Source organism: Dermacentor andersoni, chromosome 10, assembly GCF_023375885.2.
Source record: "Dermacentor andersoni chromosome 10, qqDerAnde1_hic_scaffold, whole genome shotgun sequence".
NCBI lineage: Eukaryota > Metazoa > Arthropoda > Arachnida > Ixodida > Ixodidae > Dermacentor > Dermacentor andersoni.
In genome coordinates, this window is record NC_092823.1 from 95,283,727 (window position 1) to 95,302,480 (window position 18,754).

Here is an 18,754-nt window from a genome sequence, read left to right on the forward strand (position 1 = left end):
AGTTCGGCCCACGGAAAGGGGTCCGCAGTTTCGTGGGACTTTGTAGGTCAGTACACACACACTTGGGCTAGTTGCCCTCATGTTAAGCTTCAGCCTTCCTCTGGCAACCTTGACATGAAAATGTCAAGATCGCCGGTGGATGTTCGAAGCTTAGCACAAGGGCAACCAGTTCAGAAGAACAAGGGGGGGAAAGTACGTTGCCTCCGATAGCCACGCAGTGTGCCACAAGGCGAACCGGAAGAAATGGTATTACGCATGAAATTCCCTTGAAGTTGTGTTTATTTGCCAATTGGGCCTACAGAATGCTGAAATGTGCGACCTCTTTCAAATACAGTGCGAGGTTAAAAGCGTTGTGATCAGTGCATGCTGAAATTGGCTCAATTGTGTCCTTGTTTCCTGTGGCTGCAGGTAGGCCAGAACCTCTGGATGTCTTCGGTCGATTCGGTTTGAGATTCATTTCGCAGGAGATGCGGGGGGAATCATAGACGACGCCGTGGCGAGTCATGGCGCTCCATTGAAAAAAGCCATGCCACAAAACAGCGAGCCACGTATAAAATGAGGCGACATTCCAGCCACAACAAAACATAGACGACGCAGATGCATAAGCATAGGAAATCTGTGGGAAGAAACAGGCACATGGAAGCATCAGGACTAAAACTGGGCATGACAACTATTATAATAAATAGAACTGGAAGAGACACAGAGCTGGGCATCTGCCAACGTATGAAAAAGATGTGGGAAAAAGCGTGCAAATGATATTAAGTGTGCGCGATGTGAACCGACGCATTTGAAAGAGAGAGAGAGAGAACTTGGCGAATGCGAGGAGCGGTGCTGCCTGCAAGTCGAGTCACAACCAATAATGCACAGTCCTACGGTACTTTCGTACGCTGTGAGGACGAAAAAGAAGAATGCGCGTAATTAAACACATCTAGGTCATGACGCCACAGCAATATACATCAAGATAATGACGAAAGCAAACTGATGGCAATGCCCACGCTGGGGAAAACTTGGCGACAATCTTGTTACCGTTGCAGTTTCATGGCGTAGCCTTATATTGCGTATCGGTCGAAAATCAGATTTGAAGCCAGAAGCCTCCTTTTGCATACAGGACGAGAATGTACAGTTTAAGCCCATTGTGTTTGCGTTGATAACTACGATCCGAAGCAGAGTGACTAACAACCATGTGTATCTATTAACTGCGATAATAGGCGTGCCTATGCAAAACATTCCAGGAGCGCATGCGCTTTCGCCATTCCCCACACGTAGACAGGATGCGTTAAAGCAATGTCAGAAATGCGTAAGCCTATAGTAAAGGGAATAGCAAGCAGTGTGGAACGCCTTCGTAAACATCAGGCATAAGGGGATCGAGGCTGGCTATAGGGGACAGGAAACGAGAGCATGAGCCCCTCGTCTATTAGGTGGTTGACTGACGGGGTGAGGGCAGTAAAGACTACAAAGTTAAGCCAAGTAACTGACGACACAGGTGAAGCCAATTCGTATAGGTCATGTAATAAGTAATAGTGGATATGCGGTGTGACAAAACAATGCGCCAAGCGAAGAGACGACGCACGAGCGCTAAAGAAGCAAATAACGGCTCAAATAGTAACGGAGAATAGCTGACTGACTAGCACTTCGAATAACTCACTGTTCGTGGCCATTGCAATTGTCATCCATTTCAAAGAGGCTATTGTACCCCTACTGCCTAGGTACTTCTTTCGGCTGAACATCGTTACCAACATGACATGGTAGCACCTTCATCGAGGCAACGGAATATCGAACATGTGTGGACAGCAGATTGCGACAACGTTACCTTCGTCGGCGGAAGCAAATGTTCAACCTGCTGCCTTTGCCCGGATGAATTGTGCAATGGGCTGCCACGGATAGGCAGAGATATATTATTACGGGATCTGAGAGCGTGTGCCAAACAGTATTTTGGCAGTGTTTACCCAGAAGGATGACGAGCAGATTTTATTTAAAGGAAATGCATCGCTCTAAGAAACAAGAAGTTCTGTCGATGCATGTCCTTGCGCATGCTCGTTCCTTCACCGATAGTGAACCTGTCCACAGGATGAGTTTTCAAATGCGAAGCATTTCTCGGCACAAATTTACCATTTTGACAGTATCTATCCGTCTGTCCAGCCACCTACGTCTTGGTACTGTCGTGGCTGTTTCGTTAACTTGACATGTACCCAAACTGGCGTAGTATGACAACAGTATGACGAACACAAATGATCGGCCATGACATTAATATGTTGACATGTGCGTCATGTATGTCATGAAGCAGTCGCCTACATCTTTGTGCTCTCATGGTCGCTTTGTTACCTTGGCAGGCTCCCCGCAGACTGCCTCGCACAACATCGATTTCCACAGGGCGTGGGATCTACCGCGTTTTTTTTTTTTTTCAGCCTTGTGTTCAAATCGAGCTTATTGCAAAAGAGAGCCGTCCTCCTCGGCGGGTGGAGTACGTAGTGCATTGTTAGTGAGCCCTTTTAACGGACGAAATACACACCGCTGTAATAGCGTAACCCGAAATAGTGCCCTCGATTGCAATGTATGATAGCAAACAAACTTGCACGTCCCGTGAGCCCTAGCGCCCAGTGGCCGCTGTGGGAATATTTTGCAGGCGCCGACGAAAGGCTCGGCCAAACCTGCCTCCAGCACTACAGGGGCATTGAGTAAAGCTCCCCAATTATCTTCAAAGCTTAAGTCGAAGTTGCGCTGGCAAGAAAATAAAGTAAAAGAAAGGACTGGATGCACGGTTCGTAAGTGCACAGAGCTCACAGGTCGCTCTGCCGTTAAAAGCTGCAAAGCCCTTCTGCAACCTACATTTCCAGCGCCATGCTAGTCACACATCATCAAATTATATGCCCAAACAAATAAAAATAACGAAATAAAGATACTGTGGAGTGTCGTATGGCGCAAGGACTAAGTATGAATAAGGAGCGCCAGGACAGTCCAACGAAATACGATCTGACAAGCACATATTTCGGTGTCCCTGTTACATTGCCCTAGTCATCAAGGCTTCGAGTAAGCAACGAACCAGTGGCTGTATAACCCACAGCCTCGACACTATTCGCGCCGCCACAACAGCATTAGCATCAAGAAAGTAAATTTACCGGTAAAGCTGAGCGTGCGGACCCACTTTTCCTGAGCCAAAGAAGGCCTGGATTTCCCACGAATCGGTGTCACCGCCCGCCATGGCATTCTTTTAGGTAGCGTGTGGCTTCCACTGGGACGCCTGCTCAAAGACTGAAGTTACTCTCCGAAGAGTCACCTGTACGGGTTATGCGAAGGAAATACCGAGTGCATCCAGCCCCTCAGTTGTTATATCATCAAGGCCGAGCATGCGCAGTTAAAACAGCTCTGGCTTGGCAGGGTGCAGTTCCTGCAGTGACGAGTAAAACCAGTGCGCCCGCGTGACATACGAGATGAGTAAGTAGAGAAGATAATAAACAAAAGGAAGGCTGAAAAATTTGACGACACAATATAGGGCGATATTGAAGCACGCCAGGCTTCGTAGAAGTAAGCCGCAAGTGCAGCGCGCATGTTCTCTAGCTAATCATGAGAGACCGTAGTAGACACGGAATAAAGCGACAGCGATATGAGCCCACGAATCGTACATTCAGACCAGATTCATTTACGAATTTCTTTTTCGCGATCTGTCTATTATTTCTAAAAGGAGCATTCGAGGCAGAAAGCAGTGATTACAGCCTGAGAGGGGCCGTGGCCGCCTAAGGAAATGCAGCAGGAGCAGCAATGCAGTCATTACGTACAGTGTATAGAGTACAAATTCTATTATATATGCGTCCATTTGTTTACGAAAATAGGCAGAGATTGTGCACAAATCTAGATTCACTGCTTTTCCTCTCGACTCCTTCTGAAGAATAAATGCATTTAAACTAAAGTTTAAAGGAACTACTAAGTGAATCAGCTGAGTTCCTATTGTGTGCGTACGCTGCAACCGCCTTAACATGTGTACAATATTATGTGCTGCAATGTTTGTAAATTGGGTATACTGAACATATGGAGTGTTCGCGTGCTTTGTTTGCTTCTTGAAGTTTCAAAACGTTTAGTTTCTGCGCACACAAGCCCTTGTGTATGTATCCGGTGCTGTCTGTTGTTTTGGAAGTTTCTTCGCTAAGAAATATAAAAAAAAGTTTGCAAATCAAGGTCGATACGCCACACTTGCAGATTTTATTTCTAGCACAAATGACCCCTATTTTTGGGACAATTCGAAGCTTTCTGCAATCGCGACTGTCATAACAGTTTCAACTTGTCGTGTGAGCTCCGATTCTTTTTGTATTGGGAATACCTTCGCTTCCGAAGCCATCAAAGTGCGAAATTTCTGTCTCTCTCGTTGAAAACAAACACCAGCAAAGATCTTAAAGTCAGAATGAGACTGAAAGCCGGAATGTATGGGCAACTGCTGGTTCCTCTGCTCTTCTCCACTTGTATATGCAACGGGCAGAACGCCGACTCCGGAAAATTTTTCACCTCATTGACCAGTAAGTGTTTCCGTATGTCTCCTTTGCTGTCTGTTGCTTTAGACGTTTCTGCAGTAAATGCTGGAAAATATGGTACATTAAGTGTTTTGCTTGAGTATCATACTTGAGACACGCCATATGGGACCTTGGTTTAACTCTGTTTCTTCGTCACCACATCCAACTAAGGTATGTCAACTACTGAACGAAGGCTTCCAGCCGAAGTATAATGCCCGTCACCTACGTCCACGGTCAACAGAACTACATCAGGTCAATGCAATGCCTTTCTAAAATTACCAAGTTAGTTATCTCATTCCTTTCACTAATCAGCTTGTACCCATGACTACGTTTCGCTTCCTTCATCCCTCATTGCGCTGCATTAGTTGCCAACCTGCAATTCTACGCACCACGTGATCTGTCCAGATCAATGTGTTCTTGCTATGAACCCAATAAACTCTACCCTGTTTGCTTCATGCAGCATTCGTAGGTTTTGTAGCTGTTGCTACATGAAAGCGCAAACCGAAGCATTCTTTGCTGTTCCTGCCCACATTACGTGTGCTGGGCCCGGTTGCGTTGCTGAATCAAAATCTAGGGTAATTGGGTATCTACAACTGAAAAGGTGCCACTGGTTATGTGTCCGAATCGACAACTTGCGCCACGGTTTATGTGCAGCTGATTATGCGCCACGGGAAGTGTGAAATTCCCTGCCCAATCTCCCGGAATGGGTATGTGCTACGTGATAGGTGCCCGGATCGACAAGTATCAAAAGCGAGATACGTAAGCTTTATTTCTGAACGACAATTAGCCCGAGTTGTCGTTGTCGAACGGAGTTTGCGGTCTTAGTGATGAGTCCATTTCTCTGGACCACGGCGTCCAAACAATTTAGGTTTGGGTCTGGGCGTTCAGAGCTACCAGATAGTGTTCGCAGCTTCTCCCAACGCTTCTGGAAGGTGGACGTTACCTGCGGGTCTCACTGGGTCTTGGCGTTCAATCACAACGAGTCCAGTTGTTCCCGGGCTTTTCTTGCAGCACACACAAGCCTCATCCTGAGTTGCACTTTTCGACCGGCGTGCCTATCGCTGTGGTGCCCGAATGCACCGATTGCCCCCCAGAGTCTGATTCTGGATCTGGTTGACATTCACAGGTCTGCTGAAGTGACAGTCATCCAATCACCTAAGCCAGGCACATCTCGGCGACAACCGTACGCAGTCACCGCCCGCGCAATCCCTGAAGCTTGCGTAGGAAACATCACGATGACAAACTGCGACGCAGATGCCCATAGCAGCAGAAAAATAAGTATAAAGGAAAGGAAGAAAAAAATATGTGCACGGCACCCTCCACAACTCAGAAAGCAAAAAGCTGAAATTGACGTACCGAGGTTCACTGCGGCAGCAAAAATATCAAATAAAACAATTCCAAACGCCACCTTAAGTCGAACCCGCGGCGTTGTTCTTGGATGTCTTCGCCATATTTTTCTGATCTCGCACTTGTAGACACAAGTCGGTGCAAAGTCGCAGGTCACAGGTCACCGCATATCGGTACAGGTGCAGATCGCGGGCCGCTGCAGCATATGGCGGCATACGCAAGAGCACAGCTGCGAACACGATGGCGACATGGCATATTGTCATAGGCCATAGAGACCCGCGAATGTCAACACAAAACCTTCAACCATGGTCTGGTCCCATACTGGTGCTGGATATGGACTGCCAGCAGTGACTATACTCCAGGACGCGGCTCAGCACGCCGAAGAAAAAAAAACACGTAACGGGATCAAATTTGCTCAGGGCCATGCATTGAGCGAGCAGTGTTCACCTACATAGCAATCAAGTTCATTACAAAAAGAAAATATCAGCTACAGACAAGCAAAGTCGGTAACAGAATTAGCTGAGTGTGAAGTTAGGTTAACAAAATTGAGCCAAAGCAAGCACTGAACGAGAAAAAAAAAAGATTTGAGCTATATAGGAAGGAAGTGAGAAAGCGTCATCCACACTGGTAGTTTTGCTGATGTTAGCTTTGCTAACGTTGCCTACTTCGAAGTCAAGGGTTCGATCCCGGCCGCATTCCAAGGTTTGCGGAATGCGAAAGTGCTCGCGTACCGTGCTTCGGGTGGAACCTAAAGAATACCACTTGGTCAAATTTAATCCGGAATCCACCATTACTGCATCCCTTATAACCTATGCGAGGTAAATACACCTGGTAGCGAAGCTTCCATAGGAGCCCATACGTTCAAAACATGGCGGTTCATTGGTGGTTCATGAGGCTTAGCGTTATCTGTATGTGGAGGGAACACTTCTGGCGGAACAAAAATAACGTGACTCCCTATCCACTAAAAACAGAACTGACGTCATTTTCTTTTTGAAGGCGCGAAATTTGTTTTGTTGGCCTGCCTATATATTCAAATGCCCCGCCCTTCGACTTGATGGGCGTTTTGAGCTTTCAGCGCGGTAAGCGACGCAGGCCAGCCGTATGGTAGTCGGAATCGCACCCCTGCACAAAACATACTTTCTTTAGAGGCCGACGAAAGCTTTAAGTGTAGAGGGCTGGTCCTATCGTCGGACGCCAAGCCCGTCGGCCAGAACAGTCACACGAAAACAACTGAATATTTATCTGGGGGTCGTAACTCACTACATTTGACGAAACAGCTTAAGAAGCGATGAAGCTACCCGCGTCACTACATGCAGACAAACGTCGGCAAGCAAAAAAGCACAATGTATGAGGTGGGCGTATTTCAATAGGTGAACTTTATGAGCGCGCCTTTCTGAGCATTTCCAGAGCTGCATCTCATTGCGAGCGATAGCGGCGCCGACGCCCCTTGTAAGGATGGGCACTGAAAATGTATTTATTATTGACAAAGTAAATAAACCTGTATTTTCTTAATTTGTCAGGTATATACAATTGAGGCGAAATTTTATTTTCGTAGAATGAATCTGTCTCGCTTCCATTAAAAACGCTTTTTTTTTCTTTCCCAATATGTGTTCTCTCCTAACATAGTTGAGCTTAAATCGCTGCTCCCATGACCACTCTTGCTGATGTCGGTGACAATTTGTACTGAACCGCTTTTCGCCCAAACCTTCGGGACCTATTTGGATCGAGCTTGGCCTAGGTACGTGGAAGTTTTGTGGGAGAAACAGACGTGCGTAGTGGCCGCTAAGAACGAACTAGTGCATTATGAAACAGAAGAAAGCAATTCTACATTTGCCTTATGAGGTCAAAATAGCCTCGAACCATATTTTACTTGTTTTGGCAATTTGATCAACTACTTGCACAGTTTTTTTTTTTTTTGACAACCTGTGATATATATATAATTCCTTGAGACTGACCTGTGAAGATACGGAAACGATGTTCACTTGGCCATGAACACCTCTGCGGTAAAATTGTGGCCAGCGCTGCGCGCAGGCGGACCAGACAAGCACACGAATCGCAGCAGTGGGGTTCTTGGTTCTACAACACATAGCGATTTGTGTTATTGCGTTGACGTGCAGCTTCGAGGCCGTATAGTAATTCAGACCTGAAGAACTGGGTGAGGATTAGCAGAAAGACGCCATCGCGTGTACAATTCCCATGAAATGACCTTTATTGCTTCATGTGGTCTACAAGAATGGGTGAATGCTGAAGTGAAGGCAATGTGCTGAGAGTTTAAAACCAAAATGATCGGCGCATGGTAAAAATGGTGCAGTTGACTTTTTTTGAAATTTGCAGGTCGGCGGGACCCTCTGTGTGTCCTTGGCAGTTTCTTTTTTTTTTAAGGTGCATTTCGCAGGAAAGGTCAGGGGCTCTTCAGTGACGGGGCTTTTACAAGTCTGCCTGCAGGATCACCCACGAACGGCTGTAGAATGACACCATGGCCACGAAAAATTCCTGCAGAATGTCTGACATGAAGCGCAGAGGTACCATCAGGGCATCAAGGAAGAGTCGCACAGGTGCCCTTGCCATATCTGCGGGAAAAAGCAGGCACAAGACAGCATCAGAATCATTCCTCGACCGGCCAAAGAACTTTACTAAGCCGCGTTTGCGTGATGGTGACCGAAGCGCGTCGCATTGGTTAGCGCACCGCGGTAATGCCACGTGACACTGTTTGCATGTTGCGCGTATTCCATCGTCCCAAATATGGTTGGAATACTATTCCGACAAGAGTTTCGTTGGCGAATGCTTGAGAGCCACATGCCGGCAGCGTCCAGGTTTCCTTCTTTCCGCGATGTGCGATACGCGAGCATTTTAGATGTACCACGCGAGTCCGCAATCCCGTTTCAGCGGCCCTTTCCTGCGCACTATTGCGATTAATCGTCCTAGCACATTACCGTCGTTCACATGGATGAGATGCGCTACAAATGCGATGCTCCACGGTCGCGTTTCTGCAAGCAGGCAATAAACTGAAGTAAAATAGACTCCGAGTGCCGCGAAAGCGCATGGAAGCAGTGCTTTTAAACATGTTGGAGCACGAAGGCAAATACGACAGAACTGTAGGCGATAACCCGAGCATTCAAGGGAAACGTGGCAGGAAGGGTCCGAGTGGACGCGGGTTGACAGTGCGTTAACCTAAATAAAGCAGAAATGGGTTGAAGCAGATAATTCGCCCGTCGTGGTTGCTTAATGGCTTCGGTGTCGCACTGCTCAGCACGAGTTCACGGGATCAAAGCCAGGCCATGGCGGCCGCATGCTACGGGGGCGAAAAGCAAGTACACCCGTGTGCTTAAATTTAAGTCCGCGTTAACGAAAAGCCCTGGTGGTCAGAATTATTACGGCGTGCCTCATCAGCAGATTGTGACTTGCACATACACGCCATAATTACAAAGACAATTCAATGCGTAATACACTAGAGGCGGTGAGTTTAATGAACGGACGGCGCTCGACGAGATGTCGCAAAGGCACTGGAACGACGCAATTTGGTACGGAAAGTGCATGGCATGGAATGACACAAGGACGCTCTGAAAGAAAGGAGCGAAGCTGGCTGAAATAGAATTTCCAAGAAGACATTGCGCGTGACCGTACCGCTGGTCACCCTTTCATAGCGGTGGCCACATGCGTTCGGTGCAGTACTACCACGCTAGAGCCCAGCATGGTTCAGAAAGTTACAGCATTACAAAGCATGCGCAGAACAGCTCATGACAGAAGTGCTTTGCCTTAGCGGCAGGAGCAAATGTTCAGCCATTTCTGTTTGCATGGTGGAATTATGCGCTGCTCCACCAGTTACCGCGAGGGCTAACGTCCCCGTCCCCTTTTAGGACTACGCGAGTGCTGAAGTGAAAAAAAAATAGCATTGCTATATGTACCTCGCGCACGTTAGCACGAGCTAAAGCTGCAGGGCATATAGGGTTCACTGTAAAAATCACTAGAGGGAAATGTGGTGCTGAGATCGTTTTGCTACCATGCGTATAACGGTGATACGCTATCTCAGTAGGGCCGTACAACGCAATGGAAGCCACAAGGCTTCTCGGCCATAGGAAAGGCCAGAGCCCCTAAGGATGTGTTCGTTCGCAAAAGTTCGTCCGCTCATAGAGCGCTCGCCGTCCTGTCAGCATGTGCTCCCCAAATCAGTGGGCGAGTCCAAGCAATAAATATTTTGGCGCTTTAATCAGTAACAGCGCACACATTAATATGACAGTGGGGCATTGTTCCAACTCTGTCAGCATTTCCTCGCAGCCCGCTTAGTGAAGCGGAATGGCGAATGCCTTTCGATATGTTTAGACGCGCCACATAGTCTGCTCGGTGTCTTTTTGGCGTTTGGCCGTCACCAGGTGCACATGCCGTACTAGAGCGGAGTAGTAAAGAAAAATAGGCAGTGAAGAAGTTGGAGTTTAGAACCCTCCGCGCGTCAACATATAACCACGGCCATATTATAAGTCACCATGAAACCACTTATATGGCTCGACGCCGTCTCTAGGCTTAACTGCTAAAGAAAAACCAGCTAATCTCATTGACAAAATATACCTAAGGGTATGCCGTCAGCGCAATACGAAAATAGCCGATGGCAGATGTTAACTTTTTTGCTTTCAGGACGAAGGTAACGTAATAATCGCAAATATTTCATCACCAATATTTCATCGTATGAAACATACACGCCAATGAACTAGTTCCATTATAATCGACGCCGCTAATGCGCTGCGCACTAGACCATAAATTCAAAGACAGTAACCTTACCGAGAAAGGAGAAACCAGGTGCCGGCCTGAATTCAACTCTAACGTCCTCCTGCATCCGGAGCCTGTTCTGCCTTTGCCTGGCAATTCTCAAAGCCGCATTCCGCCGATTCATTCTTCTGACTTCCATTTGGCAATCGCTGGGACGCTAGCAGCAGGAATGTAGTCACCGCTTGAAGTAGGAACGGTGCGGTGCGGTTTCTGAAAAGGAAGTAGCCGAGCGCATCTTGCGGTGAGCTTCTTATATCCTCAAGGCCCAGCGTGCGCAGCTGCCACTCCTCTGGATTGGATCTGTACAGTTCAGTGCGATAACGAGTTTAGCGCATCTTGCATGACTGCGGGGGCGTGCAACAGATACGCGGGCAAGATAACGCGCCAAATGAAGAAAAAAATTCAGAAGTTGCAAGACAATTCAAATCTCAGTTGATATCGATCAAAGCGCAATGAGTCAGTGGGGGTGAGATAGGGTCGGTGTCGCTGCGCATCGTGCTTTATCGTTTCACTCCTCGCGTGAGGGTGGTAGGGGCAGCGTCCGTCACGAAAATTTCTTCACTGCACCATCTTGGGGACCAGCGTACACTTTTAAATCTGCATAACCTTCCGGAGCGGTCCACAATTTGGCGTAATCATGACGTGTTAATTTTAAACAATTTCCATGGTTTACATATTAAAACTAGGATTTCACTATTAGGCGTGCCATTATGCGGGAAACGCGCCCGTGCCCTAATGGTTTCAAAATCGGGCTTCTGTGCTACATGTCCTCTGTTCAAATCCGGCCGTTAGACAGCTTTTTTGTTTGTTTATTTTAAAAACAGACAATTTCGTCAAATGGCGAAGCAATCAATGGACATCAAAATGTTAGAATAACACGCGAAGTAAGGCTCGTAGCTTTGTTGTCGGTATGAATTACAACAAACAAAAGCTAGATAAGTAAACACGTGTGACGTGATGTGCAGAGGCACACATGGACAGAAAGAATTCGATAACCGCGAGTAGCACCGGCTAGAAAGCACTTCAGGGAATTGTCGCCGTTGTTACCTTTCCTCGACCTCGCGTTCCTGTACTTCGGCATGGTCACGGCGGCCACTATGTTCGTCCGCTTCACGCTTTGGAATCGCAGGGTTTTGAAGGCCTTCTCGCAGCCTCAGCCACCTGTTTCCTCAGCGCAACGTTTGGGCGTCACGGTGTAGAACTGCACAGAGTGCCTCGACGTCCTCCTCGCCCGGTGGAGACAGCCGCAGTATCTACTGTGGTGTTGGACACGCAAATGGCGGATGCACATGAGCACCGGCAACAAGTCTACTAGAGTGTCCGCCATTTGCGTGCCCAACTCTACAGTAGGCGCCGCGGTTGTCTGCGCCCTGTACGGAGCGGCAGGCGGGGCATACATCGAGCCAACATAGAGATGCAGCACGTGCCGCATCACGCGCCCGGTATTGCACTATATTCGGGATAGGCCTACATATGGGGAGTGATTAACACCTGCTTCACGTCCGCTGTGGGTAGGCCCGGTATTGCGCTACATTCGGTATTGGCCCTTGGGTGGGAAGGGATTAACACCTGCTTCACGTCCGCCGCGAGCAGGCGATCTTCGGGAGCGGCCCACGTAAGGGAAGTTTTGTGTCTACAGACGGACACGATCCTGGGGGAACTAGCCGTTCACAGCTTCGCTGTAATTCGCGGTCAAATTGGTTACGTCTTTGTGTTTGTTAACTAATCAATGCCGACGACGAACGTGGAAGCAGTGGCTCGAGCGCGTTCACGCGGCAGCGCGGAGGGGCGCAAACGAGCCAGCTGGGGAAGAAGACGACGACGCGGGAGTCAATCTTGATGGTGATTGTTTTGTATCTACACACAGATACCATCCTGGGAGAACTGGCCCTTAAAAGCTTCAATGTACATTGCATGACAGTCACATCGCCGCTGGGGCCGTTGTGTCGTTGCAGTGTGGCAACAAATTTGTCTGACTGACGACTGTACTCCTGCTGACAAAGACGTCGGCACCGCACAACTGTCGCAGGTTGTTGGCAGACAAAATCGTCGTGTCGGCCTAGTGCGATTGGGCCTAAAGCTGTTTCAAACAGCCAAAGCAAGCCGACGACACCAGCGATCGTAGCCTCTACATTAGCAGTGGCCCTCCTGGTGGCAGCTGCTGTTCCTATATCAAACCCTGCCTGTAGTTTCGCGACCAGTATAAAATTAAGAAATGACTCTGACAAGATCTTACTCGAAGAATATGCATATAAATCAACTTAGAGATGCACGCGTTAGCACGTCAGGCTCTTACTTATCCTTTCTTGTGATGTGTGCATTCTAGAAAGACCTTGAGATGCAAAAATATCTAGACGCCTCATGCTGCCGCGGTGAACTGCTGTTCAAAATACTGAGTTTTGGTCAAACCGTATCGCAATATACTTACGACGCTACAATTTCATCTAAATTTAATTGCGTCGAGGGTATCCCGAAAAGTATTTCGTAACATATGAACGGCGCTTCATATCACTTTAAAACCAATTGTGAATAAGTAAAATCTAACGTTGATAGAGAGATTTAACTCTATGTCGTGCGCAATACGATAGCACAGCAGGTGGTCCGTTATGCCCATTGCACGTGCGGATTACATACCGCGCCCTATCGTGGAGACAGCGGCTGGTGGTTTCGTAACATGAGAGAGCACAAAGGGCTCAGTTCACGCGCTTCCACCCCAGTTCATGCTCACAGTTTGCTCTTTGTTCTGAGAGCAAGTACACATGGCGAAATTAGCTTTCGCATCGTCTAATATCCCGTTCTGGTCAAAGCACTATAGCGGCGTTTTGGTACTATTATTCAGATCAGTTGTTCGTAACGTTTGTAGGTTTGTCGAGACGACACCAAGCCGAGGAAGAAGGTTGGTTTCCAGCCAGCTCGAGCGCAGTCGACGATGACACTATGATAAACCTTTGACTTTTTCGACATGTATATAGTGTGAAGACAAATAGCCGGCGCATGTGCAATAGTCGTACCATACTACTCAAACATCTAGCTCTCCATCGTATCCAACAGCGAGCTTTGCCCGCGACGCATCATTAGAAATAGTTGTTCATGTGCCACAGTAGTTGCACCTCAAACGCTCTGCCAGCACACGATGGCCACGAAATGCACACGTTATATCTCCCTACATCACATTGCCAAACTTCTTTTTTTATTTTTTAGAGTTGTCACCTTATCTTGTCTGCGCATAGATTTCGCATTCCTCGCAGTCACACAGCCTCTGCTAGGCCGCCCCATGGAACGACACCGCACAGATCCAGCCCCGCAATGTGCTAACTGCGCACGCTCTCCCTTTAGGATATAAGTGTCCCGTCGCCGGATGCACTTGGCTATCACCTCAACAAAACCCGCATTCTTCGTACTTCAAGCGACGACTACCTCCTAGACGCTAGCGTCCCAGTGCATGCCGCAAGTGACTAAAAAAAATGGAACAGCCGACGGTATCGTCCGTTCCCAGTACTGTTACCCCTGCAGGCAAGGCCACACCAAGCGTCTCTTCTACAGGTAAGGTTACTTTCTATGAAATATAGCTTTAGAGACGTCCAGATGACAAATGCCTCCGGTCATAATGAAACTAGTGCGGTGGTGTGGCAGTTATATTTGAAGAAATGATGGCTACAGAAGGGACCATCCAAGGATGACCTTGTCACGTTGTGCGTCGAGGTCGCGTGGTCAAATCTCGGCACAGCGGTCGCGTTTCGATTGGGGCGAAAAGTAAAAAAAAATGCCCATGTACTTAGATGTAGGTGCACGTTAAAGAACCCCAGGTAACCGACACAATAATCCGGAGTCCCCCGCTACGTCGTGTCTCATAATCAATTCGTGGTTTTGCCCTCAAAACCCCCCTAATGTAATTTTTAAACATTTTGCTTTTTTTATGTTTTCGTCCAGTAGTTTATTTAATTTATTCAAGTGCAAATAGCTTGTTGCGGGGGCATGCAATGTGAACAACTGCTTTGTCGAACATGTCAGAGAAACCTGTAAGCTTCTTGCACTTGCAAGACCATGCTATGACTTCGGTTCTTTTTGCCATCATTGCCGATGCCTATGGCATAGGGTGCCTGCTCTAACTTCAGCTTTGAAGGTAATCGGGCAGCTCTGCTAGATTCATGTGCACAAAATATTGATTTGCTACGCACTTGGATTATTATTTCAGTGGTATTTACAAAATTACTACGGGAAACTCCGGCGCTCATGTTCTCGGGGGGCTTTAAGTGTGGTACCTGCACTAGTTTACACGTAGTATGCCACGCAGTATATGAATTTTCTTACATTGCGTCACGCTTACTTGTTTTTCTTTCCCAATTGTTCGCTTTAGAAAGCACACCCATTTCTAACTGGAAAAATTCGCAGTAGTTACGCATTCGCCCAGCTAATTGCCTTGCTGTGTTAGGAAAACAAGTGCTTGAAGGCCCGGAATGATAGACTAAGAATGTCTTGCAAGAAAAGGTGCACGAATAATGGTTAGGCAAACCCACGAATTGGGCAGTCCGTCCTACTTGTAATTTTCAGCACTGCCTAAAATACGAGATGTACACAGACAATATCCTCGCGCAGCAGATTATAGTTCCGATCGTAACTATCGCATGCTATGGATTGTGCAGATTACCCCCGGTAACCATGATTAAGCAGCAGAACGACCGTTCGCTTTGGTCACAATTCGCGATTGCTACTTACTGTTCGCCCTGACAGTAAAAAAAGTGGCGAAATCGGCCATCACTTAGTCTCATATCGCGCTGAAAGCAAAGCATAAGGCATTTTTTTCATTGTGATCAGCTCTTTTTTTCATGCAGGTAGGCGTTCAGACGTGGCACGGGTTTGTAGAAGTGGTTTGATTTTCGTTTAGCAGGAACGTCGACGACACGAAGTGTTGTAAAAGCCTAATTGTTCACTTCATCTTTAATCCACATTGGTACGTGATGATAGCGAGCAGAAGCCAACTAGACACGTAGTGCACAATGCGGCGTGGGAGTACACATTCAGAGGGGCTCTTTGCACCTTCTGATGGCTAAATGGCTGTAAAGAACTGCTGAGAAAGGGTATAGAAGTGAATCCCGATTGTCGATTTTGCGTAAGCACTGTTTCTGATTGGAGCGCCAAAACAACTGTTACGTCCACTCGCCCACCAATTAGGGAGTATGTATAGACACCACGGCGAGCAGAGGCTTAGCAGGCGGAGCAGTGGTGAATACATTTTGAGGGGCTCTCGCCTTCTCTATTGCCTGAGGAGCTCTGCAACTTTCACTGCGCTGCAAAGAACAAAAGAATGCAACAATTATCCTGCCGGTAGCTTAACGATCCCAACGCCAGTATTCGCTGCGGGAATTTTTGCAGGGAAAGCTATCAGCTGAGATCTTTGGCGTGGGCTGGCTGTAACCTGCGTGAGGGGCACGCAGCGAGCACATGATTTCTGTCAGCACATCACCAACACTAAAAAGTGGCGGTGACTTTAGAGCTCGCACTACACGCTGGAGCAGTGATTATTTTTTCCCTGCAAGCAAAACAGATCGAACACCTGCTCCTGCCGCTGACGAAAAGTGCTCTTGCAGTGAGCTATTCCACGCATGCCATGTATTTGCTGAATTTTATGTAGCACGATATGCGATATGTAGCACCATGGCCAGACAGAAGTATTCGTGCCTGTACTGCACGCACGCAATTTCCTCTATAAAGGGGAAGACCAGTTCAATAATTCTTCAAACAGAATTTCTATCTCGACTTGCCGGGTAGGCTACTTCCTTGAAGCGAGCACTTGTGTTGTTTCATGCCTAGCGATTGTGGTTTTCAATTTCCTCTTTCCACTGCGCTTGCGTCATTCCTTCGCATGCCATCCTTTCACTAAACGAACCCATTGCTTCTCGTAAATGTACTAAATGATTTGCTTGTTTCATCTAGTCTGGTACAATGGTTGCCCACATTCACTTTTCTAAACCTCCCTGCTCTCATTCTGTCGAATCTCCTCATGAGTTATTATCTTGTTTTTAAGTGCTGGTCACTGTGGCACCTTCATTGAGACGCACTTGATTGACTCTGTCCCTCTGATTTGCTAATTTCCGTGCGTTTATCACACGAACATTTATTTCGTCATTGGGCCCCCTGTCACCTATTGGCGTACTGGCCTACGACAGTTCTTCAGCGCTTCCTGCTCTTGGCTGGGAGCCTTGCCACTAGCATACGCTAAATATGTCGTTTCAGTGCTTATGTTTATATCGCCACCAGTTTCGAACCCGTCATTTGCATGCGCCCTCCGACATTTTCTGAAAGCATGGCTTCCATGCAGTTGTGCTGCACTTGGAACCTATTGCACTTTTGTTCATGTCAAACATTGTTGTCCTGTCAAGAAATGGGGCTGATGCTTCAGTGTGCCTGCTTCTTCCCGCAGATAAAACGAGGATGCGCATCTTGTACGATGCGCTGGTGACGCCTTTCCGCAGCATGTTACATGGGCTGCAGACTTTTCTCGCGGCCATGCTGCCCTCCTATCCCCGTTCATGGGTGATCCTGTAGCCAGGCAAGTGACAGCTTCGTCACCGATGACCTTGTTCTTCTTGTGAAATAGACCTGGAACCAAACCACTGACGACATCCAGAAAGTCTCACGTACCTGCCAACTCGAAAAGACGAAATTGAGACATTTTTATCAAACAGCGAACATGATTGCTTTCTCCTTGTTGTACATTGGCTTCACTTCGGCATTCCACCTGTTCTCGTGTATACACCATCTAATGAAATAAAATTCATTTGACAGGATAAATTCACGAGATGTCATTGTTGTGTGTACCCCCGCCTTTTCTTTTGTGGGTCTTACTAGCTATACCGCCTCAAAGCTGTAAACCAATGCTAGACCAGAAGAAAAATTATGTAGATTCCACCAGCTGTGGGAATAAAAGTCGACTTCAACAATTCATAATACGTGCTGGTCACAGTGGAGGCGGGAAGGTGATTCCAATCTTGGCTTGTTTTCGGAACGAAGGCTTTGAAGTATGCGTTTCTCTTGCGCTGAGGTACCCCAACTTTCATATGAGGATCAACGCGGTATGACCAATAGCTTGGTGACGAAATAAGTCAATTTCATGTCATTGAAAGTGTGATATATTTTATTAAACAAGCATAAGCGGGAAATACTACGCTTGGTAGGAAGGAGTTGTAGGTCAAGCTTTTCCATCATACGTGGGACGCTGGCTAAGCGATAGTAGTTACAGAGGATAAATCTAGCGGTAGGATTTTTAAGTAATTCTAAGGACTGTGTTAACAAGCTAGTGTACGGTGCCCATATGGCTGAAGCGTATACTCGAGTTTAGAGCGCACGAGTGTTTGATGTAGTAGAAGTTTGAATGAAACGGGAGCGAGAAAAAAAAATCCTGCGAAGAAAACTAAGGGTAGGGATAATGTTAGCTTTGTTAAAAATATGCTGGACATGTTTTTGCCACGACAGGTCAGGACATGGACGAATAGATACTTAAATCTGCTGATGAACTGAAGAGGGCAGCCGTTAAGATCATCGCACTGAGATGTGTACAGGTCAATTTTTTCTAGACACGCGCATCGCTTTACATTTGTTAATGTTTAGTTTCAGTCATGTGTCACACCAAAGTAATGTTGCGCTAATCTTTAGTTATAGTAGTCGATGTGAGGCAGTGCCAGAAGCTTTAGCGAAGTCAAGGAAAATGCACTAAATCACTGATAATCGATCTAAAGCGGAAGACAAATCATTAGGTACAGTTTAATAATATCGTTTAGCATATCGTTCAGGAAACCCATCCTGCTGCGACGCAACAAGGCTTTTCGACTCCAGAAAACCAAGAAGGCTGCAGCAGATTATGTGCTCGAGTAGCTTGCATGGAATAGAAGTTAAGGAGATCGACTGGTAGTTTGAGGTCATAAACATCACCAGACTTGTGGACTGAAATCACCTTCGCCGGCTTCCAATCGTCCGCCATTGTTTTAACTTTGCAGACACTGAACGAAAAGATACGACAAAAAAAGCAAAGAATACGCTACAGTACTTTTAAAGAACTTGTAAATTATGAGGTCAACGTCTGCCAACGAGGAAAGATTAGCCTCTTTAATCGAAATGCATATGGCATCCACGTCGATTGAAATTAGCTC

At 47.1% G+C, this 18,754-nt stretch overlaps 3 long non-coding RNA genes across 3 annotated transcripts; 1 reads left to right on the forward strand and 2 right to left on the reverse strand.

Annotated features, from left to right (window-relative positions):
* Positions 1-261: 261 nt before the first annotated feature.
* On the reverse strand, positions 262-3,398 carry LOC129380268 (uncharacterized). Its single transcript, XR_008608289.1, has 2 exons — positions 3,117-3,398; positions 262-616 (listed from the first exon to the last, which is right to left on the reverse strand). It is a non-coding gene; the product is annotated as an uncharacterized lncRNA (long non-coding RNA).
* Positions 3,399-8,032: 4,634 nt separating this feature from the next.
* Positions 8,033-10,914, reverse strand: LOC129380269 (uncharacterized). Its single transcript, XR_008608290.1, has 2 exons — positions 10,620-10,914; positions 8,033-8,416 (listed from the first exon to the last, which is right to left on the reverse strand). It is a non-coding gene; the product is annotated as an uncharacterized lncRNA (long non-coding RNA).
* Positions 10,915-13,452: 2,538 nt separating this feature from the next.
* Positions 13,453-17,555, forward strand: LOC129380271 (uncharacterized). Its single transcript, XR_008608291.2, has 2 exons — positions 13,453-14,150; positions 17,029-17,555. It is a non-coding gene; the product is annotated as an uncharacterized lncRNA (long non-coding RNA).
* The last annotated feature ends 1,199 nt before the right edge of the window (positions 17,556-18,754 follow it).